The sequence below is a fragment of the Salmo salar genome, chromosome 17 (genome assembly GCF_965601325.2).
Source record: "Salmo salar chromosome 17, fSalSal1, whole genome shotgun sequence".
Classification (NCBI taxonomy): domain Eukaryota; kingdom Metazoa; phylum Chordata; class Actinopteri; order Salmoniformes; family Salmonidae; genus Salmo; species Salmo salar.
Window position 1 is genome coordinate 209360 of NC_138307.1, and position 27639 is coordinate 236998.

A 27639-nucleotide genomic window follows, 5' to 3' on the forward strand; every position below is an offset into this window, starting at 1 on the left:
CAGACTTTTCACTCCCGGGGAGACGTAGCACGCCATGATGGCTAATAGGGCGTCGAGATGGTGGTAGTGCGTTAACGGCACATACATGGGTCTGGTGAAGAGACTGTCCTTTGGGCCTATCGTCACATGGCCGCCTTCGGCGCTGCCGGCTCTCACGTTCACACGGTCCAGCTTTTCCTTCTCGTAATCTGTCAGGGTCCTGTCCTTCAAGAGGAGGCAGTCGTACCAGCCTGCCATAGCCTTAGTGAAAGTGAAGTCTGTGGTATCCTGAGGTGTTCGATGGAGTTAAGAGGATAGGGGCTAAGCTTAGGTTGTCCTAAGAGTTTGATTAGAGAGCAAAGAGAGTTGCTGTCAGAGAGCTTTTCAGAGGTTGGCAATGTCTCTGTTGAAACCTATCTAACCAACGTGGGGTTCTTTTTGTGTGTATGGCTAATGGACTGATATTACCCCCTGAGGGTGTGAGGACTGGAGGCGCTAAGTGTATCTCAGCAAATTGCCTGTAGACTCGGGCCTCTCTGGGATCGGTTTATGTGGTATCGACAGATGTGTGCTTATGTACCGAGTGCCATTTGCATGTGTGCATATACACACTTCAGTGGACCGTGTAAATTGTGTCCTTCTTGTGCAACAGGGCAGGGTTCTCAATCTATACGTGCCTTTGATTACATCTCAGTCGCTACTATGGCCGATGGGGACCCTGGAAACCATTCTTTCTACACATCATATTCAACGGCCGACTCAGTTTGCAAACATGAGCCATGAAGTTGTTTCAAGTGCACGGAGTATAAAAACAAAGCTCTCTCCGATGGGCCCATTGCTCACTTTACGCAAATAAGAGGACATCACGCAAGGAGATTAATCCCTCAAACTATATGCCAGTTGTTATAACCTTGTGTTACCATATTTACTGACTATACAGAGTGTCATGGTAAGGTAGCACTCTGTAATACAGTTCAGTGTGAACGTGCAGAGAAAGATACCACAATGGAATGGCCACCGAAAAAACATGTACCTTTGGGAGAACCCACAATCCACTCTGATATAGTTTTCAGAAATGGAGAATACCGTGCAACCGGTATCGACCCATACTGGGGTGCAAGCATGCCGGGTCGTATTAGATGGATGACAGCAACAAACGGAGGGAAGAACGTGCAACCTGGTGACAAGTCTTCCTTTGCGTGCGAAGCAATGATGATGGGGCTGCCTCCGAGCCAGGAGGCTATGGTAACATCAGCGTCCAACGCTGAATCCGACAGTGTTGTAGGCTGCAGATCCAACCTATCGAGGTTTGCCTGGTTGGGAGACCCAACCAACATGGAATACACCGGAAAGGGAGACAGTCACCAGTGTTCCAGTTGCAATCTGGGTATATCAGACTTTGTGCCAGGTGACACGTTCCTGAATCAACACGCATTCTTTACCAAAGGAGAGTGTCCATACCTAAAGGCAAACTACAACCCTGACCGGCTAAAGATTGAGATAGGACAAGAGAGATTCCGCAGGGGGTTCATAGCGCACCCCCACGTGATTACTGCCCCAGACCCTTATAATCGTCCTACAGTTGAAGTCAAGTTCCTGATATATGTCACACTGGCTGAACGGCACTGGTGTTACATGTGTGGAAACTTGTCCGGAGCTCATGCCCCTGACTGCTATAGGAAAATGACAGAGCTGACAATCAAGCTTAAAGTTAGTCTGTACGACCTAAAGGTGTAACTATAAAACACTGGTCCTGAAACACTAACCACTGGGTGTATAATTGGAATGTACATAGACCTTGTTGTTATCGTTTACACACAACCACTCAATTCTTTATTTACCATGTACAACAGGCGAATGTCCCATTGTGTGTACCAATAAAATCCGACACCTTTGACATGGATATGTGTTATTGCTTTACTCTGTGTAACATACAGTGCGTATATCCAACCCCTATCACATAGCCCATGATGTGAACAGCAACGCAATCCCTCATATATAAGCCGATGTATTGTCTGTTCCCACCTAATGTGTCTCTTGTGTGGGGATCATGCAGTCTAACGTGAAGAAGGCACAGGTTCTGAAACTGAGACGTTTACACACAACCACTCAATTCTTTATTTACCATGTACAACAGGCGAATGTCCCATTGTGTGTACCAATAAAATCCGACACCTTTGACATGGATATGTGTTATTGCTTTACTCTGTGTAACATACAGTGCGTATATCCAACCCCTATCACATAGCCCATGATGTGAACAGCAACGCAATCCCTCATATATAAGCCGATGTATTGTCTGTTCCCACCTAATGTGTCTCTTGTGTGGGGATCATGCAGTCTAACGTGAAGAAGGCACAGGTTCTGAAACTGAGACAATATACCCTAAATGATAGTAACACATCTGGAAAGCATCCGGTGACTTGTTACTTCACCCTAGGGTGCCGCACTGGCCAGTGGCACATGTGGAACACGTCTCCTAGTGCTTTAACCCTGCGAAGAGGAGACCTGTTGCGTGCCTCCATATTAGCCTCAGACTTTAATGACACGACGGGCCACCTCACCAGGGTACTAGCTGATGTTACCATCGGGGGATTGGGTAACACTACCTGCCTACTGGGAAGAGACATAGATTTTGACTCTTTGGAGCAAATCCCAGACCTGCAATCTGTAGCTACCCAGGGTGATTTTGTGGCTATGTGTATGTCGAAGGGTGTCACATGCGCAAGCTTTCTAGAACACTACACACAGTACCAACAGGATGAGGAGCTTCAACTCGGTGAAAAGCTACACTGTCTATTTTCCCAGACCGTAAGAGATATGCTCAGCAAGCGGTACGATGTCATGCATCACTACCCTCTATACAACCGTGCTCTTGGTCTGTACTACTCGGATAAGGTTAGCTTGGAACCCCCGGAACTTAGCCAAATGCTAGCTACAGGGGGACTATTGGACCGCTGTGCTGAGGATCACCAGTCCCTTCATGGGATCCCCTTGGTCGGGGTAGATCATATCTCATTTTCACACTGGAAATACCCCGACGACAGAGAGGCTCGACTCGAAGAGGATCGGGAATGCAAAGTGCTACACGTTGGAGATAAAGGAGGGTTAGGAGATGAGGTCTTGTTGAAAGTCGACCATAACACAATAAAGTGCTACGATGAGGTAGACGACTCAGCCGGAAGACCAACTCTAGGTGAACCAAGTGTCAGAGAGATACTCTCCCCTGTCTCACCTTTCCCTACGGAAGAAATGACTGCGATGTATGCCGTCACCACTTTAGAGACCTTCAACAACCTCCCGGGGACTCTAACAGATAGACCTAGGGCTTTCCCTTATACCTTCACAGTGTTTACGAGCCACGATCTGACTTTTGATCAACTGGTGAATTACTGTATAACACGCACCCGAGAGCCCTTATCAATGCTACCGTCACGTGAGAAGTGGGGATCCGTCAACCCCGTGCTGCTCATGGAAGACCCCGTCGACCCTGCGACGGGTAACACAGTACACCGGTATACGGTCACATCCAGAGGACACTTGAGCACCACGGTGGCGAACCGAGACAGTACCCGTCCCCTGTGCTACAATGAGGTTTTTCTACCCGGCAGGCCTGTTAGCAGATTGAACTTGGACGTGGACCTCAAGTGTTGCCAGACATGCAACAAGAAATTCGCCACAGAAGCCGATCGCTCCACCAAGCGTAAAGTATCTGCTGCTTTAACAACGAGTCTGATCTTGGTCATAGTCGAGTCTCTGATGAGACTTGTGAAGGCAAAGATGATCGAATTGGAGACCGATTCGTCTCTCAGAGAGCTTGCAAAGGTGGTTGGTAAGATCGCCGTGTATGTCAGGGCGTCCTCTGTCAAGGCCAAGCTGAGCCTCAGAATGCTCTGGTATCTTCCGGTAGAACTGTGCAGTGTTGATGGTATAGAGGCCTACAGACCTTTACTGGACGAGATGGAGAGGGTCTCCATGAAGTACGTTCTGCTGTCTTACCCCGCAGACGCAGACTCGTGCGGACTCTGCAACCTTGGACATGCGATGAGAAAGGGACCTTGTAACTCATCTGGGTCCGGGTATCTGAGGCTCAACAGTGATCTTGACAACAGACGTTCATCTATCGACAAGGGCCCGTACTCGTTTAGGAAGTCTGTTCGGTTGCCCAACTGTTATAAAAATAACTCTGGGTTTGAGTACGTGGATACGTTCAACACCCAAGACATTGAAGACCCGGGCTGTGATGACCCCCTGTCCCTTTCAGTTGGCCTTTCCTCTAACCCCATACTATCTGACGTAACATCGATCGGGAGCCGTTTTCGATGCGTCTTAAAAGGTCGGGGATACTGTCAACCCTTCCCAGTGTCCGTGACCGAGGGAGTGCCGAATCAAACCCGGGTAGAAAGCGAAGCTGGGAGACTAACATTGCTGTGGGGTGTCCCTGTGACTATCAGGAAGACCGGATCTGGACTCTTTTGTGTCCAGGCGACTGAAACGTCTACAACCTACCCTTGTCCTATACACAAGCGAGTACACTCAAAGTCCAAGCTGGGCGCTCTGGTGTTTGCTACGCATACGAAACCCAAATGTTTTGTAACCTGACATGTATCTATGTATTGTGTATGTATACAATGTGCCTTTTCTTACAATAATACACAACCATACCAACCAGAATTTCGTTATGTCTTTTATTTCACATTTCAATATCATCACTGTATATCACAACATACTATAGTACCTATGGCATGGATAGCACTGACATTCAGTAAGGCAGAGTGTAACAATAAAAAAACAAACAGTAACCGTCGCCATCAAGTCCTAAGTGGAGTCAATGTGGGCTCCGGTCGTAGGGGGCCAAGACCCTGTCTCTCACGGGGGACGGCTTTGTCAACGTGATTAAATATTCTGGTCGTGAGAGCGTCCGGATAGGCATGTAGCTCGTCTAATGTATGTGTAGTCTTTCCTACTGTGACTCCTTTTGTATCCGATGACGACCTAGGGCCTCGTTGAGCTACCTCAGTGTGCTTCCCGTTGATGATGCTGCCACAGTCCTTTCTGCACTTCCTGCCTCTGAATGGGTTGTTGGTCATGAACCGAGTCCTCTTTCTGTACTTTGAGCCGTATTGACAGTAATCGAGTCTGACAGCCCTGGGGTCTTTACAAGACATCTTGAATCCCTTGCTCTTGGCCTGGGTGACGTTGTGACACGTTTTCTTCCCTTGACCATCATTCATCCGCTTCACAAACACACTCAACGGGTGATTCTCGATGTCTTCGTAAAGCCTGTGCGAAACCCATCTCTTCCAGATCAGACTGGAGTCTGGGTTTTCCACAAAGTACTGCATGGTAGGGTTGATTGTATGGAAGTGCTCTATGATGTCTATAGTCTTTTCCACCAGAGAATCTGCCATCGTCAGGTTCCTCGGCATATTGGCATTAGTCCTTGCTATGCTGTAGTTTTCACAAGGTGGTCCGGCGACTATAACGTCGGGAGCTGGCCCTTGCCACTCTGTGACGGGGTCCCACTTTAGTATGTCTACAACGATATCAGCCCCGTGTCCACCGTCGATGTCTAGTCTTCGCACGGTCCATCCTGCTTCGACGAATGGCCTGCAAATACTGCCTGTGCCGTCGAAGAGACTCAGGAGGGTTTTCGGCTTGGTCGTTTCCATTGGTACCTCACAGGCTGTGTCGTATGTGACTTTCTTTTAAATTAACAGATTCGTTAATCGGACAACATGTCCACATGTGATAACAATGGCCAGTTCCCTGCTGATCCGAGCATATCTGCTAACGGCTCTGTGTTTCTTGACTTGTCTGGGTAGCACGAGACGTAATCATATATTGGTACAGACAAATTTACTCAACTGCCGTAATGATGTAGAATACTGCTCCGACATCTACGACCCGCCATTTGCTCTTGTTGGGTGCACGGCCATCGGTGTTGGACTATGTCTTTACAGGTGTCCTCTGGGGCAACCAAGCCTGCGTTACAAGGTCACAAGAGGAAGACGATGTGCAGCCGTGTGTCCTAGAGGCTATTTCCTGGGGATGTATGAAGGTGAAGAGTATTGTACACTTCACAGCATCTCTTGCCCAACAAATGAAAGTATGATCCTACCCGGCACATTCTGGCATAACACGATTTGCGGTAATCCTGAACATTATAAGGTGCAGGACCTCTTCACCAATATACAGTCGACACCCCTAATTGATACGCTCAAGGAGCTGACTACAAGCTGGGTGCGGGACATACCTAGCGGCATAGTAGAGAAACTTTGCAGAGACATGACCGGTTATGCAGAACTGACCCGGTGTATGTTCAATTTCGAACAAATGTTACATGACATGGGGTTTCCAGCAGAATCACTGTACTACAGGCTGAACAAGCTGTCTTTTTACGACACCTCAAAGCAACTATATAACACCGTGGTGAAACCATTTGTTACTGGGAAAGATGTGAACCCCGAGTTAGCCATTCACTTTCTAACCAATCCTTTGTGGATGGGGGAACAGGACGTGCTTGCCGTAGAGACCAGACTCACCATCCCCTTGGGCATGGAGAAAAGGTACATACCTAAAGTGCTATATTGGTTCAGGGGCAAGCCTTGGGGTACTTGGGTGGTGTGGGAAGACACGCCGGGTCGTGTCTCCGGACAGGCTCAACACAACATCCCTAGAGGTCAGAACTTGACCATCATTAAATCAGTTGGCTTCTTCGTGCACGTATTCGATATCTCCCTGGTCATAGAAGACTTCACCTGCGGCCGATTGGACTCCTTCCACGTCAAGCTCGAAATCTATGACACTCATCGGGAAACAATGCTAGGGTTACAAAAGAATGTCGATGTCAACTGCCTGTGGAAACCGAAGCTGCACCAGTCCTGCAATTGCACCCATGCTCTGCTCCACTACGCAAACTCCGATGGTCTGTGCTCGCCTACGTGCATCACGACCCCCTTCGCACACCTGTCAAAAGGAGTCGAGGGCAGCAACAACGACTGGACGCTGGAAATTACACACCAGGAGCCCGATGTCTCGGTCAAGAACCAGGGCAGGGTTGTATATGGCTCGGTCCCACCTAAAACGGAACGCTTCTGTCTAGTCACAATGTATGTGTTTGCCCTCTTGTCTGGACCAACACGAGACAACCCGTACGCTCCTCTAGACATGATGAGATGTGATGTCGTACTCGTCGACATCGAGGTCATAATGGAACACCTTCCCCGGCGTCTCAATGATCAGTACTTGACCATAGACGTACGATCCTTATCGAAGTACAACAGTGTGGAAACGTCCCAGGTGTATGTACCACTTCAGGCCGAGGATACCCTGAAAACTATCATCCGTCAGGGCTGGGGAGCTAAGATAGGTGTGAAGCTTAGCTTCATACACTCCATCCGACCCGAACCCTACCAGGAAGAGCTGGCTGCTGTACTTGACTGGATATTAATCTTGCAGTCCCAGTTGAACCGAGGTCCTTGGGTGATAGTCATCGACATTCACGTCGAGACAGTAAAGGCGTCGGACTTTGATATTATCAACAACCTATACGGATCAAAGTTAGAGTTGATACCTGGGATCTCAGCCTACCAGATTGCCGATGTCATGAGGACCAAAAGATACTACACAACTACGTACAATTACTTTAAATGCGGTAACACCGAGAAATGCTCTGGACCTATAACCATATATGACAAAGATGACAACATCCTCTACAATAGCCCTGAGGATGACCCCATTCCAGCCTGTCATGACACACCAGTAACAAACATGAAGTGTATAGTGTGTAGGGATAGATTCATAATTATCATCTGCCCCAAAGTCAAGCATCCAGTAGACATTGAGGATGTAGAAGGGGGTAGTTTGCCATTTCAGCAGTACACTCCCCGTCATCAATATGGCAATTACAAACAATCATTCCCTTTCCACTCTGAGCAGGAGCAAGCAGAGACTGATCTACAGCAATTGGGTGTACTCGTGGCGTCATATGGAGCCTTTCTGAACCTGGACACTATATCCATATTCACTCAGAGGAAGACAGGGTGTGAGCGGGTAAGACCTGGTCGCTGGACCCTAGGAGAGTACGCCGCCGGTGACCCTTACACAATCAGGTTACCCCGTGAGGACGAGTATCCAGAGAGGACAGGACTATTGGTATTTGAGGAACTATGCAAGATATCGAACAACCGTGCCGGGATAGTGGTGACCGTGCCATCGGGTGACTACATCCCAAACGTTGACTGCAAGTGGCCGATGTTGCTCAACAGACATGCCAACCCTGACCATGTTGTCTTGGATCACAATAGGGTCCATTATTCTATGCGAGACCTCGCTGGGATCATAGCGGATATGGCCAAGTGGGGTGTGTGTAGATACTCCCTGGGATACCTTGACTACACCTTTGGTAGCACCAAAGGCCTGCCGACCTTCACGGAGCTCTCAAACATAATCAACCTGACAGCCACCAAGTTCCGCACTTTACATTACCGGTACACCAGAAACTCAAAGTTCGGAGACGGGGCATACTCTTACGCTCAGGTGGATGGCGTGTACAAACTGGAAGGTTCAATGTTTTTCCAGCACGCCACCCAGGGGATACCGCTCAGTAAAAGCTTTGTCCTGGTTCCCGATATGCCTGACCTGAGATTGGGCTTGTCCTCAGACATGAACGTAGGCGCTCCTTTACCCGTTAGTGAACACATCATCCAGAGTGCTATCGAGAGGGTTAAGTTTATACCCTACGGCTCACAGGCTATCAACTTGAATTATAAGGATACTGTAGCCTTCGTTGACCAGGATAGGGACATGATTTGCATCCATTCACATTCTACCATTGTAAGGAGCGATGGCATCCGGTTCCCTTCATTTGGTATACAGAGTGAAGCACAGGAGAACCTCACAAAAGGTTGCGACAGCTACATTAGCGGGGCTGAGCATCGTGCTAGGCTATTGGTACCATTACCCATCACCAGACATTTGAGACAGGCTGTTGTCCAGAGTATAGTGGACTGGAGCCGCTGGCTCGGAACACCTTCACTGACTAGAGAGGAAGAAGATTGGCTGTCCAGCAAGCAAGTAGTGACAAGAGGCTTCACCCTGCCCTCTCACCAAGGCGCCAAGGGCTTGTCAGCAATCATTGACAGTATGTACTTGATATCGAAAACGGTCGAGTGCATCAGAGGCTCCAGTTCTTGCATGGAGCTGGGAGACTACGTTGATAACAATTGGCCACAAGGGGGCACCGGGTATCCGATTGCAATCTCTAGCCATATGGAATCATCAGAGGAAATCTTTATTAAAATGATAATCCATGTTAATCACGGTGCGAAACGCGTTACAATCCCATGTGAACTCGAACCATTCTCCTTCGGATCGGATAAAATGTCCTTGCCTCAGCCCAGGCCGGGTTACTACACGCACACAGAAGAGCCTCTCGTCTCCAAGGTGAAAAAGTATATTACAACAGTGGGACCGCTCACCACACAGATTGTCCAACCCCTAGCGTTACTCTATTGCCCTGAAATTGACCTGATTCGGGCTGACCACTTACCGTACTCCGATGCGTTCTTTCAGAACACCTACGATTGCGTGAATACAATGAACCACTCTGTCAAGACTCGAAGTGATGTCTTCTCTCAACTCGGTACTTTGACCGAAGAGAATGAGAGGATTACGGGGCAGACAGTGAAGCGCTTAATGTCTATGTCAACCCACACCTCTGCATTATCTCTGAGCTCCACTGTACTAGCTGTACTAATCAACATTAGCATACTCACAATGCTTTGCTGTATGTCTCAAGGAAGGCTCTATAGCCAACAACGCTATAGGAAACTGCTGTGAACCCCAACACCATGGACATGACGAACCACAATGCACCCTCGCTCAGATCCATGTATATGATACTATCAGCTCTGCTTCCTATTGTTCACCTCGTCTCTAATCAAGAATCACTGTCAACCGCAGGGGCCGGGACCCCCAGAGGGGAAGGTCTAGCTTCAGGACCTGTCTGGTTCATCGGAAACGGTAAAGTGTCTCCCGACTCCCTCGACCACAGGGTGATACTCAGGCCAGGCAGATGGAAGATACGCACACCGGAGAGGCACATCTCCTACACTGCCTACCATTTCTTTATAGGCCTCAACTGGACCGAACTCGAAGTAAATTACCCGAAGTGTTCCCAGGTAGCCTGCAGAGGGTTACCTGAGTCTCATAAAGGCTGTGATCAATTGTGTTATTCTGGCAGCTGGCACGATGCAACTATGACACTGTCAACAGCCACGAGGGAATACAAATGGTCCACGACATTGCTAAACTCAGCCTTGACCGATCTGGCCGCTCTCATGGACACTCGTTTCGGCAACAACCACAACGTTGCCGTGTCCGACTCCGTTTCCAAACTGTTATCATACCAGGCCGAGAGTTTTACTTCTAACCCTCATGTGGTGGATGTGATGCGATACTACAGGACGTTGATCGAAGGAGCCCTGGAAAATGTAGTTAAAGATTTCCCCAGCACTTTACCATACTCTCCCCTCAATGCAGATCATGTCCTGTACAATCAGCCGCACCGGGGGTTCAATGATACCAGTAGGTTGAATAGGTTGCTTGACACCTGGAAGAGTGGAGCCTTCAACTTGGCCATACAGCTCAATACCATCGTGTTCGCCCTCCAGGGAGCACATCAGCGCTTACTCTCGTGCGCTCAAGGTGTACTGCGGTCAGATATGACTGGGTGCGAACCGGGCTTCATCACAGAATCTTATACCGATATACCAGTTGCAAGCCGTTCCCAGTCCTCCTCTAGGCTAGTGATGGTAGTCAGGAGGGACACTTGGAAACCCGTTGTGCTCTCGCAATGGTACATGGCCTTCATAGATTCCTCAAGGGGCAACAGGACTTGTTGGCTCGACAGACACATGGTAAACGACACAAACTACAACTACAGGATGCCCCAGTGTGACTCCAGGGGAGTATGTGAAGGTCTGAACCAGGATGATATTGTATCTGCCTGTGAAGTGAACTACAAGGGCGAGATAGGCTTGGAATGTCCCGTGGTGTGTGGCGACCCGTGCTTCGGACCTATCTGCTACAAGGCAAAAGCAGACATGTTCACCATGAGGAGCACATCAGCTGGAAAGCCTGATACCAACACAGTGAACGACGTGAGTGTGGTCCGGATGACCAAGAGTCCGAGGATACTGTCGAAGGTCTACTCTCTCTCCGATGTGGACATACTCAAGTCTATCGCTAGCATTCGGGATCGATCCGCTCAGTCGACTCTGTTGCTCCAGCAAGGACAGACCGTGTTAAAGGACATCATCGCCATGGATGCCACGGTTCAGAAATACATTGACAAAGTGCGAGCCGATACAGCATCGCAGTCACAGGGAAACAAATATTTCGACTGCGAGGTCATGATAAGCAGCAGTCGGTCCATGGCTGCTGCTTCAGTCATCCTCTCAGCTCTAACCTGCCCCTTATTGATCATTTTAGTTGTAAAAGTGATGGTTGTTACAAAGACTCAAGATGTCCCGATGAGGACAAACAGGAGCATTCGTGATCCAATCCTGTGAATGTAGGGTGGATGTGCGGGTGCGAGGGAAATCGCTGGTCTGCACTGTGACAAAAGCCAAATGGTGTAGGCGAGAACCATCCAAAGTGTAATCGGTAAGATGATTAACGGACCATCTTGTTATTGCTCCATCCAAAGACTGATATGTCAGAGAAACTAGGTTGTTTTTCTAAAGTAGTAGTTAGGGGGTATTGGGTATTGCCACATTTAGCCTATTACGGGTCTGAGGTATCCACATCATCTCCAGTGTTGGTTGTTACAACCATGGCGTTGTCAGCTATACCCTTGAGCTATCTACTTGTTACCCTATCAACTGCCACGATCCCGTCTGCAGAGGATCAGCTACCAGTCTCTGCTACTTCATTACCCAACACATATGGGTATCTAGCAATTAGGCCTAGTATGGCAGTAACCAAACATGCAGCCTTTACACCCGGACCTTGGAATGTTGGCGCTACAACTGAGACTGTGGATGCCAGTGGTGATATGGCCACGGCCCTTAATTTCCTTACACCTCACACAGAGGCTAAGATCAAGGATGTTACCACCGAGCCTCTTTCTACTACTTTCACTTCAGTCCCAAGGATTAAGGCTCTTCCTAACCGCACTGCTACACCTCTGCAACTTATATGTCCAAACTCGAATCCTCACCACTTTATGACCACTAGCTGGCTTATCTTGACAGAGGACAACATAACGTACAGGTTATATCGCATCGAGCAACGGGGCCATGTCTCCAAATACAAGGACTGGTACAATATACAGTCAGGGATGAAGGTTACCCATAACGTAACAAGTAAAGACACTCTAATGATATATGGTGACACGTGCAACCACACTGCAATCTACCAGTGTAAGAGGTCAGCCAGAGTGGGCTACACCAATGAAGTGCACAGTTTCTCTGTTTCAAATTGCACCGTTGCGAGGAAAGTACACATTGGATCCCATGTTAATGTGTTTGCCCCTGTAAACACATCACCACGTCTGACAGCAGCCAGTTTCCCACTGGCTATAGGACCTATAGTGTGGTTCATCTCTATTTATTAACCTCGCTAGCTTCAACTCCCGTATCCTGCATAAGATACCACCTGCGTCCCTGACTTGTACATTTACATCGTGTTAGGACTCCACTCGGGAGACATAGAATGGCTTCTGCTAAACCTCCTCCTAATGCCAGAACCAGAGCCCCTGCTAAGGTTACTGGTGTATCACCGAACCCGCTACCCTTGATCCCCGAGCATAACAAATATGTCTACAAGCCAGCCCCGATGAATTCCTTCGTACATGACATCGTAACGAGAGCACGTGCCAAGAAGGTGAAGATTGAGATCCCTACGACCAAGTACGGCACTGTCAAACTGGTGCATGTCCTGTGCGCCGCTTCAGATGCCAACGTCTGGAGTCCCGAGTGTGAGAAAGCCTTGGTGAATAGTCTCCCCTTGAGAGAACACCATAAAGCCTTCCTCTCACACAACATGTTTGTGACCATGATCGGCGCTGTGGTTGCCAGAGCTCTAGAACAAGCAACCAGGACTTGTGAAGACACTCTGGACCTGCTTGCCGATCGCTACTATGTGAGAAGCATTGCGTGTCACGACTCTAGCAAGACAAGTGCAATTGAAGCAGCTGCGTACTCTGGTATCATGGCCGTACACATGGACAAGGAAGCCGCGGCTGTAAACAAGAAGAAACGGATCCTGCTCAACAAACGTTACGGAGGTAGCCAGACCGAAGAAGAAGTGCAAGCATGCTCACTGGAGAAGCTGTATATTGACAACACGGATGACATGTCAGCCATGGCAAACATTGGATTCAAGCACCATTATGAGAAGAACCCGCATCACCCTGAGCACTTTCATCAGGATGAGATGGACGATATGAACCTGGTGGAAGCAATCGTCGATGGCTTGGCCTGTATATTCGAAAGAAGCACGGCACACACAAATGTGAAAACCTGGCTGGACATGTACAATGTCGAGAGGTTTAAGGGTCAGAATAAGGACCTTGCCTTGAACATCATAGAGGCTCTCGGGATGTATATCACGGCCGCAGATTATACAACCCTGCAGACCTTCAGGGGCTCCATATTCTCTATCATTGGAAAATCTATCCCATGGTCCCGTGTGACGATGACGGAATGCTGCAATCACAAAAGGGAGCCCGATAACCCTTTAACCAGGCGTGATTTTGCACCATGTTTTGTAACTAACAACTAACCTCACAGATGATTTGTTTACTTGTTCTGTGTAACCTTTGAATCTTTATTGAACCAGATATGCTGTTCACCTATGTTATTTGTGGCATGTATATGCATGTAAGTTAGTTCATACAATGCTTTGTAAAATGAATAAAGAAATCTAAACTCAATGTAGACCTGTGACATGTCTTTATTACTTTCTGTGTTGGTAGTCCCATTGAGTACATATCATTTCCTACTGCTAGTGGGGAATAGCCGTAGTTGCTATGTCACAGCCCCTGACACACTAACAGAGTACAAGGACAATTCCAAGTCCTGAGGCAACACACATCGCCCCTCAGACATTCACAAGTCTATCTGAACCAGAGGTTATTGCCATTAGGCTTGGTCGGCTGTGTAGCTCGAGGTCGGAAGGGCTAGCTAAAATTAAATATCCAAAATGGTTATAAAGGGTGAGGATGCGAACTAGATCTTACACTCAACATCACCTGGTCTGATGATATTGAAATGGAACCCCTTAATGGATATTGTCAACAAGCGCAGTCTTGTACTGTAACTGCTGCAACAACAACAGTTACTCAGATCAAGTCCAGGAGGAAACAGCACCTTGTCCCCCGTATGCTGTTCAGGGACGAGCAAGACTGCACTCCGTTCACCCCTTTGGATCGCCACATGTTCAAATTTCCAAAATTGGACTTTGGTATGCCAGAGATGGGTAAGGTTGAACTGGAGCGAGCCTTGCTGGACCAATTGTCTCTGCACAGTACAAACACTGCAAACGAGACAGGGGTGGATCACCCTAATCCACAGGAGCTAACCAATGATACCTTCACCAACTACCAGAACCATCGGTTAGCGGCTGTTAGCTGGTTTGCTAACATGATACCGGTCGACATGATCTACACCCAGAAGCACCACTCTGTCTTTATGCCGGCTGTGAATGTCATGGACCGATACATAACCACCTGTGTAGACCTCGGAGAGGACCTGTATCAGTTGCTGACAAACATCTCTAACATCCGAGGTGCATGCCTATCACTCTCGATTAAGATGCATAGTGTGAACACAATATGTAATCTTAAGGGAATTGTCAAGCACAGGGACTGGGTAAACAAGGCATGTGTTACAGACTATTCCAGAGACACAGATAACCCAAGATTCAACGTGTACATCTTGTCAGATGTACAAGGGATAGAAGAGGCCGAGAAGCGGATAATTACCAAGTTGAAAGGATCCGCTTTCCCCGCACACAGTGACAACATGATCAGTATACTGTGCAAGTATCTAATCCTGGAACATGTCCGAGAACACACGTCCCGTACCCTGTCACCTATCCATGTGCTGAATGAAAGTGTCACACTGGTAGCTGCCAAGCTGTTCTCTAAATGTGCATTGGACATTAGGTTGTTACGCTTCAAGAGTTGGAAGTGCATCGCTGTATGCTGCCTGCTCGGAATGATCACGGTGTGCATTATGGATCCCAAGGAGGGACTCCGGCTGGAAAGCAGTTTGATGTCGCTGTTGGAAAAGCTTAAGCCTGGCGAGTTCACACAAAAGGATCTGTGTGACCTTAGTGAGATGTTGACTCAGGGCTGTGTGGTATGCAGCAGTTCCTTTGTCAACCCTGATGTGTGCAAGACTCTACGTAAGATATCATCTGCGTCTTGCGTCAAGTGTAGGAAGACCACTCTCGTAAGGGGAAATTGTGATGACCATTGGACTAGGCAAACAAAGGGAAAGGGGGTATCTAATAGTAAAGTGGCACGGTACTCTGTTTAGTTTAATAACACTTGGTCTATAGTGTGGCTATGTAACCTATGTAACCTATGTATCTAATGATGATATATGTCAATGTCTATATGCCTATGAAATAAAGTCATAACAGATCCTTAAACAATGTTTCAAATAAAATGTTTTATTATTCCCAAAGTACAATACAGTCACATCACATGTATATAGATAGTGTCAACAACTACAGAGAGGAATGTTGCACCCTGACATCCCTCAGACCGGGTTACCATTGTCAACTTATACATTGCCTATGTGTGCTCGAATAAAATAGCTCATTGAGATTCCCACCCTGAATGTGATATTGACTCCCAGTTTGGACGTCCCATCCTCAGTCCTCTGGCTTGCCTTAGACTGGATACGGCGCTCCTCGTCGGATTTACTGAAATTGGGGATTTCCCGATCTCAGTCCTCTGGCTTGCCTTAGACTGGATACGGCGCTCCGCGTCGGATTTACTGAAATTGGGGATTTTCCAATCTCAGTCCTCTGGCTTGCCTTAGACTGGATACGGCACTCCGCGTCGGATTTACTGAAATTGGGGATTTTCCGATCTCAGTCCTCTGACTTGCCTTAGACTGGATACGGCGCTCCTCGTCGGATTTACTGAAATTGGGGATTCCGATCTCAGTCCTCTGGTTTTGTGTGTCCTGATCTCCACCCCCATCCTCACTGAGAGCCGTAAGGTATAAAAGCAACTCATATTGCCACTTGTAGACAATGTAACTTAGGGATACCACGACTTAGTCTACAAAGGATACCACGACTTAGTCTCAACCTAGAGATGGGTCTATACACAGTCTCAGGCTCTGCAGTAGCACTGACTGCGATTCTAGCCCTAGTGTCTAGGGGACTGACCCAAACTCAAGACACGTTATACTTCACTACGTGGACCGGTAACTGGGAAAATCTAATGCCCCACATGACTGCTATCAAGGAACAGGCAAACTTCTTCCATAAGAACAGACTGGTTTTGGACGCTGGGACAATGGATCACCTGAAAAAGACCGGTGTTGTGGAAGACAGTAGAGTTGTCATGGAACTGGATAGGGATGTGTTCACTAAAGCAAAAGAACTGATGACAATGATTAGTGAGCCTGAAAAGACCAAGTCAATTGTAGAGATGTACGACAATCTACATGAAGCTTACCAAGAGTTGAGAGGTAACATGTTCTACACCTCTGCTTCCGATGTCCTGCGTTTTGTTGCTTTCACTGCATACGCCGATCAGGCTGAACACTTGGTCTATCACGATCCCGATGTTCGCTTCAAACCTTTAGGGCATGATCATAAAACGGACCTTGGCTCGGGTGCAGACATGAAGGCTGTAATGATAACCTTAACCAAGCGTACCGATGAAGCCCTAGCCAAACAGCTTTCGTTTGTGGAACCAAGTTATTTCTACGACCGCAAACCGGACGAGTACCCAGAATACACCCAGTTCTACTCCGATTTGATCTTCATGCGGAAGACAGCAGCTATACGTTCTGCCTTCGAAATAGGAGTGATGCAGTTGAAAACTATAGCTGCAAGCCGAATAGCAAACGTTAACAAAATCATTGGGACTGAAAAACATAGAATGACCTTACATGAAGCAGTTTTTACAACTCACCCTGAAGAGACTACATTTTCAATGCCTAAGGAAACAGGTACCTTGCTCTTCAGACAACGTGGAAGTCCATGGATCAAGTACACTCCAAGCCAGCTGAAAAGTGCCTACGTAAGCGCTCTAGGCCTGAACCCTTTGGACTTTCTCCTCGAAAGAAAGATGGACGCCTGTTATAGGGCTACCGCTGTCAGGAAGCGAGGTGGGCGCGTCTTTACACTGGAAATACTTCAATACCTTCGTACCCTACAAGTGAAAGGTGAGACTCATACCAGAAATATGTTCATATCCGAATCTGCACTCAACCCGGCTGACGTCGGAGCCGTAACACGTCAAGGTGCTCGAAATTGGGACGGAGATGAGCAGCATGATCATCTCCATGTGCCAGTGTACACTCTGGAAGAAGAAGCTACTATCACTGGTGCAAATGGCTCCCCGTTGTCTTCTCCGGTACAATCGAGACCCTCTAGTCCCGACCTGCTTCAAGCAGACAACCCTGGTGAAGTTAGTCCTCTGCTAGAGCCCAGTCTCGTTGACTACATTGCTCCTGAAGTGAAGGGTCCTGCTGCTGAAGTGAAGGGTCGTGCTCCTGAAGTGGACAGTCCTGCTGTGGTCGAGGTAAACGTGGACATGAGCACTCCCTCATTCAGGTCCAATAGACGGCCCCACTACGTCAACCCAGAGACAGAACCCGAAGCTTTCCTGCGCGACATAGGAGCTTGCGGGCTCCATAGCAAGCGTAGACGCACAGAGCTTTGATGATACTTATGTGGTAGTAGTAGCCACAATGCATTGCTCTATGTACAATACACCCACACTGACCTTATGTCATATTGTGGCATAGTGTTTTGTTTCACATTGTCAATAAATGTAATAACACAGACCCACCATTGTCATCCTTTATTATGGCTCATAGTACACATGTCACACATTGTATATGGTAAAGGGGGTATCTAATAGTAAAGTGGCACGATACTCTGTTTAGTTTAATAACACTTGGTCTATAGTGTGGCTATGTAACCTATGTAACCTATGTATACACATGTCACACATTGTATATGGTAAAGGGGGTATCTAATAGTAAAGTGGCACGATACTCTGTTTAGTTTAATAACACTTGGTCTATAGTGTGGCTATGTAACCTATGTAACCTATGTATCTAATGATGATATATGTCAATGTCTATATGCCTATGAAATAAAGTCATAACAGATCCTTAAACAATGTTTCAAATAAAATGTTTTATTATTCCCAAAGTACAATACAGTCACATTACATGTATATAGATAGTGTCAACAACTACAGAGAGGAATGTTGAACCCTGACATCCCTCAGACCGGGTTACCATTGTCAACTTATACATTGCCTATGTGTGCTCGAATAAAATAGCTCATTGAGATTCCCACCCTGAATGTGATATTGACTCCCAGTGTGGACGTCCCATCCCCAGTCCTATGGCTTGCCTTAGACTGGATACGGCGCTCCTCGTCGGATATACTGAAATTGGGGACTTTCCCATCTCAGTCCTATGGCTTGCCTTAGACTGGATACGGCGCTCCTCGTCGGATATACTGAAATTGGGGACTTTCCCATCTCAGTCCTATGGCTTGCCTTAGACTGGATACGGCGCTCCTCGTCGGATATACTGAAATTGGGGACTTTCCCATCTCAGTCCTATGGCTTGCCTTAGACTGGATACGGCGCTCCTCGTCGGATATACTGAAATTGGGGACTTTCCCATCTCAGTCCTATGGCTTGCCTTAGACTGGATACGGCGCTCCTCGTCGGATATACTGAAATTGGGGACTTTCCCATCTCAGTCCTATGGCTTGCCTTAGACTGGATACGGCGCTCCTCGTCGGATATACTGAAATTGGGGACTTTCCCATCTCAGTCCTATGGCTTGCCTTAGACTGGATACGGCGCTCCTCGTCGGATATACTGAAATTGGGGACTTTCCCATCTCAGTCCTATGGCTTGCCTTAGACTGGATACGGCGCTCCTCGTCGGATATACTGAAATTGGGGACTTTCCCATCTCAGTCCTATGGCTTGCCTTAGACTGGATACGGCGCTCCTCGTCGGATATACTGAAATTGGGGACTTTCCCATCTCAGTCCTATGGCTTGCCTTAGACTGGATACGGCGCTCCTCGTCGGATATACTGAAATTGGGGACTTTCCCATCTCAGTCCTCTGGCTTTGTGTGATCTCCACCCCCATCCTCACTGAGAGCCGTAAGGTATAAAAGCAACTCATATTGCCACTTGTAGACAATGTAACTTAGGGATACCACGACTTAGTCTACAAAGGATACCACGACTTAGTCTCAACCTAGAGATGGGTCTATACACAGTGTCAGGCTCTGCAGTAGCACTGACTGCGATTCTAGCCCTAGTGTCTAGGGGACTGACCCAAACTCAAGACACGTTATACTTCACTACGTGGACCGGTAACTGGGAAAATCTAATGCCCCACATGACTGCTATCAAGGAACAGGCAAACTTCTTCCATAAGAACAGACTGGTTTTGGACGCTGGGACAATGGATCACCTGAAAAAGACCGGCGTTGTGGAAGACAGTAGAGTTGTCATGGAACTGGATAGGGATGTGTTCACTAAAGCAAAAGAACTGATGACAATGATTAGTGAGCCTGAAAAGACCAAGTCAATTGTAGAGATGTACGACAATCTACATGAAGCTTACCAAGAGTTGAGAGGTAACAAGTTCTACACCTCTGCTTCCGATGTCCTGCGTTTTGTTGCTTTCACTGCATACGCCGATCAGGCTGAACACTTGGTCTATCACGATGCCGATGTTCGCTTCAAACCTTTAGGGCATGATCATAAAACGGATCTTGGCTCGGGTGCAGACATGAAGGCTGTAATGATAGCCTTAACCAAGCGTACCGATGAAGCCCTAGCCAATAAGCTCTCGTTTGTGGAACCGAGTTATTTCTACGACCGCACACCGTACGAGTACCCAGAATACACCCAGTTCAACTCCGATTTGATCTTCATGCGGAAGACAGCTGCTATACGTTCTGCTTTTGAAATCGGAGTGATGCAGTTGAAAACTATAGCTGCAAGCCGAATAGCAAAAGTTAACAAAATCATTGGGACTGAAAAACATAGAATGACCTTACATGAAGCAGTTTTTACAACTCACCCTGAAGAGACTACATTTTCAATGCCTAAGGAAACAGGTAGCTTGCTCTACAGACAACGTGGACTTGAACGGACCGAGTACACTCCAAGACAACTGAAGAATGCCTACGTAAGCGCTCTAGGTCTGAACCCTTTGGACATTCTCCTCGAAAGAAAGATGAACGCCTGTTATAGGGCTACCTCTGTCAAGATGGGAGGTAAGCGCTACTTTAGAGTGGAAGTCAATAACTTCCTTCGTACCCTAGAAGTGAAAGGTGAGGCTCATACCAGGAATATGTTCATATCCGAATCTGCACTCAACCCGGCTGACGTCGGAGCCGTAACACGTCAAGACGCTCAAAATTGGTACGGAGATAAGCAGCATGATCATCTCCATGTGCCAGTGTACACTCTGGAAGAAGAAGCTACTATCACTGGCGCAAATGACTCCCCGTTGTCTTCTCCGGAACAATCGAGACCCTCTAGTCCCGAACTGCTTGAAGCGGACAACCCTGTCGAAGTTAGTCCTCTGCTAGAGCCCAGTCTCGTTGACTACATTGCTCCTGAAGTGAAGGGTCCTGCTGCTGAAGTGAACGGTCCTGCCCCTGAAGCGGACACCCCTGTTGAAGTTAGTCCTCTGCTGAAGGGTCCTGCTCCTGAAGTGAACGGTCGTGCTCCTGAAGTGGACAGTCCTGCTGTGGTCGAGGTAAACGTGGACATGAGCACTCTATCATTCGGTTCCAATAGACAGCCCCACTACGTCAACCCAGAGACAGAACACGAAGCTTTCCAGCTCGACATAGGAGCTTGCGGGCTCCATAGCAAGCGTAGACGCAGGGCTGCGGCTCGCTGTTCCCTCTATGAGGAAGAGAACTTCTCTACCATGCACAATGGTGAGTTCCTCTTTAAAGACAAATGGCCTGCAATATTTAAAAGAGAGGAAGGGTCTCTAAAGATGATAGTGGAATCCACTGCGAATGCGAAGAATGTCTTTACTCGAGTTCTTACCAAGATTCCAGGCGCTCTGGTAAAAGCTCTTATACAGAAGCGCAAGGCAATTGTGGAAATGTCCCGCACACAGTTGGAGTCAATGATGAACAACCCCGAAGTAGAAGCCGCGGTGAATACCATGCTGTCCGAGGCTCACAGTGCCATTCCCAGTGATCAACGCCGAGCGGTGAAGCGAATGGGCTCTGCGTATGCTCGCGCTGCCACAACGGGTCCTAAGTCACAACTAGCAATCAAAGCCTGGGTCGTTGGAGCACGGGCCTACGGGGTGTTCACCAACATTGGGGCCCTGGTGTACGGAGACCCCTTGGTGAAGACATTTGCTGCCTTAGATCTTAGTCAAACAGTAAACGGTTACATGGCTCACAAATTGGGCCAGTACGCAAAGACCAAGGCTCTGTCTGAGACTTTGGAGGTGTTAGCTAACAACCCTGTCATGAATATGGCCGGTGCAGCAGCTAACATCTTCTTCTTTGCTCAGAACATCCGCAACGTCGCCAACGGACACCACAGTCCTAGTGACTACTATTGGCTGACAAGATCCTCTATGCAGATGATAACTCTGGTATTTGAAGGTCTGAACCCTGCAATGTTACCCATGGTCTCGGTGGATGTTCTAGTCACGCTCATAACACAGGGGGAATATGCGACTCACGCGGTGAGGTCAGTTGCTAACAAACTGCCTCTTAGCACAAAGGAGATGTGGAGATTGGGGACAACTAGTTTCTTTGGCTCTACATCGTGGTTGGACTACTATGAGAAGGTGGCCGACCTGGAGCGTGTCAACAGTGGACTTGCAAACTCTTTGCTTCAAGCCTTACACACGGTAAACGTGGTAGTTGGCTTCCCTGAATCTACAGTCATCAATGAGTTTCATAATCAGCAAGGCCACCAATGTGTGGAGAGTGCAGTCGAGGTGTGGCCCGCTATTTTGGACGTAGCTACACCAGACCTGTCTCCACACCACAAAATATATCAGGTGAAATTTTCAATGGAGCACAGTGTGCCCCTGAAAGAGGTATACATAGGGAACATTGAGACTCAGCAACTGTGTTACCAATTGGCCCGTATACACTGTAACAACCCCAAACAATCCCGGATCCAGATGTTCATGGAGGCATTGAGTCGACAGGTGGCTGCATTGCCGACCAACGAAGAATGTGCGTTTTACGACCGGACTATACCCAACGCCACTGATCCCTGTGGCAACATGGATAGATATATAGAAGACGCGATCGAGAGAAAGAGGTTCGTTGCAGTAACCACAGAAGTAGGTGATCCTCTTATGGAACCGCAACTGAGAGCCCTGACCGTCAATGCGTACAAAGCCGAAATGATTTCACGGCCTCTCGGATGGATGAAGGAATCACGCAAGTGTTCCAGATACATTGATATACCAGGAAAGGGCATTCCATTGTTCCTCAAAAAGAGAACCACAGATGCTAACATCTTCAAGGGTAAATGTAGGAGCTTGAGACAGTGTATTACTCGCAGGTATATTGGCACAGACAAAGAGGAGGTGGTTAAACCCTACATTTTTAGGAAACTGGGCCCAGTGAGCCAAGACATAGTGCTGTACGCAAACGCTCCTACTGTGAAGATACCCTCAAGTAGAGCAAGGAAGATTCATGACAGAAGTAACTATGTTAAGATGCTGGTGGCTAAACCCGATATGCCTGCCTTGATAATAGTGGATGGCAGAGGCATTTATAAAGGTGCCACAAATGCTACCAATGTCTTCCTGGTATCCGAAAACAGTAAATCTTTCATAATTGGCGGTGATGGTGTGGACACGGTGATAATTGGGAGTCCAGAGAAGAAGCTGCGGATAAGTATGATGAGAGATGTGAAGAAGAATAAGATAACGGGCCGTGATATCACAGTCATGCCCTTGTCCATAGAGAGCATCAAGGCAGCCGAATCATCTGCTAACGCGGTGTTGGAAACCAAAATGGACCTGCACCTAGGTGACAATTCCCACGTAGAGTTAAAGCAGGGGAGCCAGTTCAGTACACTGGAACTGGGTACAAATTCATCTGTTACAGTGAACGATCATATGACCCTGTCTCTTCTGGTAGCACATGGCACTACGGGGGTGACCGTGAGTGCTGCTCAACAGTTGGATGTGGACGAGATTACATTACTCCTACGACCACAGACTAGATTGGTGCCTGACCCAGAGTACGTAAAGCGTGCATGCTCGGTGGCGGACAATGGACTGCTGTTGCACGGAGCGGTGCTGTACAGGAAGGGGAGCTCAGTCGTGTCCATTGACCCAGAAGGTATTATGTTGACCTGCAGTGTGACCGGTGACACAGTATATCGAAGTGCCTACAAGGATCTCACTACCAAGGAAGGAGAGAACTTTAACGCCCAGGTGTGGAGGGAGAAACTGGATTCCCTAGTTCGTGCTGGTCTGGATGAAATGACTGTAACTACACCTAATGGGGTTAAAGTTGTGTCCACAGCATCCCAGCAAACAATAATCAGGGTGGATAATAACACTAAAATTATCCACCAGAGCCTTGCTCGGGGCTCGGTTGTAATGGACTTGGTAGTGGATCATGACATATCCCACAGTGAGATACACTTGCACGGGTCTGGGTCAACTATTACTTATTGCTGTACAGGGTTAGACTGTTTCCCGGCTGAGGGTAGGAATGTAAGTCACTGTGACCTGTTGATGTCCGGACTATACCACACGGGGTCCAATTCTACTACCAAGGTGACCATTACAGCTAAAGGGTTCGGGCTAGTTGCCTTAAAGGTTAGACACAAAGATCTGTATGAAACACCAGAGGGGGTTAAATGTCATTCATGTCCCGAGCTTGCCAATGTCTTTCGAATAGTGCTATATGAAAATGTGAATGTGGTGTTCCGAGATTACTTCTCAGGAATGGAAAGGGTCATACCCGCTCAGTATGGAGAAATAGTTTTGAAGAGAGAGTATGATGAGGAAGATATGTTGATGTACGGTGTGGAAATGATGACACCTATTTGGTAGTAGTAGCCACAATGCTTCTATCTATCTATGTACTATCTATGTACCTTAGATGATACTTATGTGGTAGTAGTAGCCACAATGCATTGCTCTATGTACAATACACCCACACTGACCTAATGTCATATTGTGGCACAGTGTTTTGTTTCACATTGTCAATAAATGTAATAACACAGACCCACTATTGTCATCCTTTATTATGGCTCAAGAACTTCGGATGAGGCTGAAGACCTTCACTTTTATACCTTGACATGTTACTCTTCTTTTGTTGTTGCACATTACCTTCTACTGTAACAAACATAAGACATTCTATGAGCATGGGTGATAGAATGATTGTAGTGTTGCTGTATTTAAATAAACGTAACATGAAGTACGTCTTTGATATCCTCTTGTCTCTTTGACCTGGCCGACTGCACAAGGCCGATGTTACCCCTGGTGTAATAGTTGCATTCTGTCAGTGTTAGAGCTAGCGTGAATAACTCCAACCATGTATATATAAGTGTCAACACGCCTGCCTGCAGACTATCATTGCAGTCATAGGTGTACCATAGGCTACCAGCGACTCATAAATGCACACAATGAAGATATCACATCAGGAAACATACCATCACCAGACCAGAGCCCTGGACATAGACACCAGGCAACTCATTAAATGTGTCCTAGGACAATGTACGGGACTTCTGAAACCTAGGTGGAACGAAAGCAAAGCCCTGTCAACAACGAGTAGAGTTATCGGGCAATTACTGGAGAAGCACAGATACACATACAACGGTAGGTATTGTGTTAAGACACCAACAGCTAACACAAGCCAGTGACAAAGTAATTTAACATTTGTTGCACCATGGACCTTACAGGTATGATCAACACACTCTATGTGGATGACAGAGGGGATGACGTGAAGTTCCTCAGTTCAGTAGCCCATATCATCTTTGAAGACGGGACCGTCAACTGGGGCCGTGTTGCCAGCCTGATGTCTTTTGGGGCTGCGGTGTGCCAGTACTTGAGAGGCAAGGGGAGAGACGACTGTGTTGACGTGGTGGGAGAAGAGATAGCAGAGTACCTGGCCACTCACCACACGGACTGGCTAGTCAAACATAACTCCTGGGTACGTTCAGTAATGACTGAGAGATGCCACCATTGTCTTGGTATACCTGTAATCTAATATTTCTTTTGAAATGTTCCAGAATGGGTTCGCGGAGTTCTTTCTAGTAGCAGAACCTGAGTCCAGATGTAGGAACATCATCATGACCCTTTTCGGATTGGCCGGTATTGTCGCAACAATGACCTTCTTGGTTATGTGACTTTCAGAAGAGGCCTTTACCTGTTACCACTTTGTGCTTGATGCTTCTCACCATAGTGGAGATTGAGTATGATGTTAGGAATATGTACCGTAAAGGCTAATAAAGTAGTGAACCGCATTTGTGTTTGGTGTCTATCGTGATCCTGTGTCAGTTGTACAAAACAACATATGACTGCAGTACACAACTATTACACAAGACAAGTACGTCAAGGTATAGAATTTATTTGCAATGGTTTATGACAACAGTGGAGTTACATAGATGTTTACAATGGTATAATACAACAGTGGATATAAGGATATGTACAATGGTGTAATACAACAGTGTGGATGAGTACAATGGTATAATACAACAGTGGAGTTACATAGATGTTTACAATGGTATAATACAACAGTGGATATAAGGATATGTACAATGGTGTAATACAACAGTGTGGATGAGTACAATGGTATAATACAACAGTGGAGTTACATAGATGTTTACAATGGTATAATACAACAGTGGATATAAGGATATGTACAATGGTGTAATACAACAGTGTGGATGAGTACAATGGTATAATACAACAGTGGAGTTACAGACAGAGTGCAGTCATATGCAGTACATCAGTGGTAGACTTGGGTATAGGCCAGGTACTGTCCTGTTCACAATAGTCCTGTTGGAAACCAAATACTGTTACTGTCAGTCCTCATCTAACCATAATAAGGACTCTAGTAGACTGTCTGTGTTGGTCCAATCAACCCTGCCCCCAGGAATGTTCATCAGGATGTCCTGAGTATCAAAGGTGTCAGTTGTCAGGTCCTCAGTGTCTATACACAACACTTGGCTTGTGTGAGAGTCTCTCAGCATGCCCTTGTGCCCGTGAAACTCATTGGTGATGTCTATACACTGCACTTCCCCATTGGTACAGTCTTTCTGTGTACCGTTCCACTCCACCGGGAGGCACTCTGGCTCTAATATGGAATTGGTCTCTAAGATATAGGACTCGGATATCACGGCATCATTGTCGACATAAAGCAACTGGTATTCAGAGGAGTCAATCTGGATGATCTGGGTGTCAGAACCAATGGCATTAGCGTCAATGCACATACCCTCTGGTAAGTTATAGGACTCGGATATCACGGCATCATTGTCGACATAAAGCAACTGGTATTCAGAGGAGTCAATCTGGATGATCTGGGTGTCAGAACCAATGGCATTAGCGTCAATGCACATACCCTCTGGTAAGTTATAGGACTCGGATATCACGGCATCATTGTCGACATAAAGCAACTGGTATTCAGAGGAGTCAATCTGGATGATCTGGGTGTCAGAGCCAATGGCATTAGCGTCAATGCACATACCCTCTGGTACATTATTTTCCAAGACCTGGACTTCAGGGGAATCACCCCATATCCTTTCCAGAGTCCGTTTCCACTGGGAGTCCGAACACACCGAATGTGGCACAGATGTGTAGCATCCTACCTTACTTTTTATCACAACACCAAATATCTTCAGCACCCGGAAAATATTACACATCCTACGTGGTGGAATATCAAATGTCTTGACCAGGTCCAGCAAGGTGAACATCCCTGGGTGATTGCGCACATGCCGGTAAACAGTTCCAATGTGTTTCTTCATACCAGGTTTGCTAAATACCGGCAACTGATACCTTTGTCGTTTGCATGTGTATACCTTCCTATCTTTACTCAGAAGTCCAATACCTTCCAGGGCACAGAGTACGTCGTATAGTCTGCGCCTGCCATTGGTGTCTAGACTCAATAACTGTACGAGAGACATGTGGGTGAAAGTGTTCAATGCCTCCATTAGATGTAGGGTCTGTCTTGTAAGTATGTCCAGATGGGTGTCCTCAGGTACTGGTGACAGAGACATGGTTACTACTACTCTGACACAGGGTAAGGTAGTACAGCGTCTTTGGGTGGATGTACCCTATGCTGCCTAGTAGAGAGACTCAGTGTGTGGTGTTACAGTCTGGCCAACAATGGCTTTAAAGGGGTTTCCAGTAGTCCATTAATCCAACAACAACAATGTGTATCAGCCTTGCC